The sequence below is a fragment of the Haliotis rubra genome, unplaced genomic scaffold (assembly GCF_003918875.1).
Source record: "Haliotis rubra isolate DU_JTF1 unplaced genomic scaffold, ASM391887v1 Scf59, whole genome shotgun sequence".
Lineage (NCBI taxonomy): Eukaryota > Metazoa > Mollusca > Gastropoda > Lepetellida > Haliotidae > Haliotis > Haliotis rubra.
In genome coordinates, this window is record NW_025767290.1 from 195754 (window position 1) to 198623 (window position 2870).

Sequence of the window (2870 nt, forward strand, 5' to 3'; positions counted from 1 at the left end):
TGATGTTTTCGTGAGTTTTGTTTTTTTGTTGTTGTTTTTCTCGATATTAACGTGAGTGGGATCTTTATCTTATGTTGAAATGTATTACTATTTGGGTTAAATCTCAGCACTTCGATGGCTTGTAATCGTTATCCGCAGCATGGTTTGATATCGCTGTCCGACTAATAGATAACTCGATATTTACACCGTTCCGAAAGATGTCGTCCACAGCACGTGTCGTGAACAAGTTATCCATACAACTTTATGCATCAGTGTTTTAGGTTATCGTTAAGTTAAACGCTGCAAAATCGTACATTCAGATGGTTAATAATAATAATAATAATAATAATAATGTGTCCATTTATATAGCGCCAAACTCCACACTAGTTATGCTCATAGCGCTAACAATCAAGGCCATTATTACCCCGGATAACCCAAGCTGCCTGTTAGGCGCTAGAAGGTTATAGTCATATGACTTTTTTCCACCGGGTACCCATTTTCCTGCTGGGTGAACAGAGACAATTTTGAACAAACTCACTTGCCTAAAGTGAGACCATATGTGTCACATGTGCTTCGTTGTGGGGCAGGACTCAAGTCCTAGAAACTCTCACGAGTCAAGCTGCCAAACACGGTCACCCATCCAAGGACTCTCCGAGCTCGACGCTGCTTAACTTCACCGATTTGTGACCTGAGCTTTAAGCACAGGACCACGCGCCACCACAAATGACAAAACAGAGTTGACAATTTATTCATTTAAACGTGAAAATTTGAGAAAAGGGTACACATTTGTCCCGAAGTCCCGGTACTGATCGAATTTAGCTAAAAAACCAAAAACATTTATGAGATTTTCTGCCGCACCAAGCATTGACTGAAATCCTGTTGACAGATCGTCTTTAATCTCACAGGAGTGAGTATGGTCTTTTTGCCAGTAATATCACGGAGGCGAAACCCGAATTGGGCTTCACGCACTGTTCCGGCGTGAGGAATCGAACCCTAGTCTTCGATGTGACGAGTGAACGCTCAACCACAATACTACCTCACCATTCTAGGGGAAGTTAGTGTGGTACTGGAGTGACAAGTATACAGATGAGCGATGAGAGAGAACGGTGAGGTGTAGCGTTGTCATCCATGAATATCTGTCAACTGGCAAGTAGATGGTTATGATAATGTGGCACGACGGCAGTATCCAGTACTTCTTGTCGTTAACGTGGACATAGTGTTATCGACTGCCCTAGGTAATGTAATGAGATGCAACTTGCAGTCATACGAAAAGCAGCCCCACGCCATCAATGTCTGTGAGATAGGGGCGTTTCATTGGTCAGCGGCCTAAGACCAAGAGCCTGCAGCCGCCTCCTTATGGATCTGGAGAGTTGGACAGTTATTCGGTATTGCTCATTGCACCATGTCAGACAATTTAGGATCATTGGCCATTGGTCTCCGAGGTCTGGACGATACATTTTTTCACCGATGACCACATGCTTCCTCACTTTTCGACTAATAAAACCGTTTGGTTAATGTTAAAGCTATCACCGATGTTGCGACAGAAGTTCCCTGCGTCGTGCATGCCAGTATCTTGCTGTTGTGTAGTTTCTGAAAGCATACGTCTTGCCATGTTAACACAAGTTACTTTGTCTTTTTTTAAACTTTAGAAACCTTTATTGCAAACAGAATATCGTTTTGCTATTTTGAGTAATCTGTACACATAGAAAGTTAGAAACAAGTTTTTATTAAAAGTAATTTTTCATGATCCGCGACAATGTTTCTATACACCGGATGGGTCTCTTGTTACTTGTCCTTCCACTGGCAGTCTAAATCCTTACTAAGTTAAACCCTGAAGTGCCATGCATCCTCGCAGCAAGTGAACATATAGCTCTTGAGATATTAAGTGAGGCGCGTGTGTTACATGCATTCCAATATGTTAGGGTATGATCGCCTGTTTGGACCAGCTATTTAAGACTTGCCTTTGGATTCATGTACTGCTTAACCATGTGTATATATTCAACAGCCAGAGATACTGACCGTCACCATTGCAACAGATAACGGACAACCGCATTTCTGACCTGTTTGTTTATAGCAATGGCGTTAAGTAGAAATTTGGTTTGAGGTATAAAATATATAAACAAATATGAATACTACTCATTAGCGGGGATTCGGTATTGGCACGGCAAGTCATGCTTACACACCCATGCAATCAACTGATCTGTCCCTGGCTGTCCCTTTCTCTGCACTCCTCCCACGTAACAAACAGTGAACTGTGTCAATATTTTAATAATAGATTGTCAAACAACTATTTTATTTTAAGGACAAAAATTCTGCAAAAACCTCACAGAGTGGGTATGATGTTTTGATTATGATCAGCGTTTCATTGAGTATTTTATGTTTATTAGTTTTCGAGTTATATTGCAATTCATCGGTCCGCTTTTGAGCCAAACGGACTATAGTTATAGTTTTGATTTTCCGCATGTGTGCAGTGTGTGAAGTCTGTTCAGGGTGTCCTCAACTTAATCAGGAATAATGAAAACCATCGACGTGAAAACGTGACTATTGTTTGTTTTTTTCATTTTCTCGTTTGTTGGTTCACCATCCCAACCATTCACCGACCCAATCACTACCAGTTGCAAGTACACAGTGCCACGTCAATCATTCAATCAGCCAGTCAACCCTCAACCACTCTTTCACTCAATCAACCATCTTCTACCCAGGCACCTAGTCCCTCAGACATTCTAACAGAAATCCAGCTATTCACTTAATAATTCCCCGCACGTTCACCACCCACCTACTCATGCAATCCTTGAAGGCAACAGTGTATAGCGTGATCTGATAACCTCAAGGCTGATAGACAATGTGGTATGTGTGTGGTGTTATCACCGCCAGTGTTCAATGCCAAACAA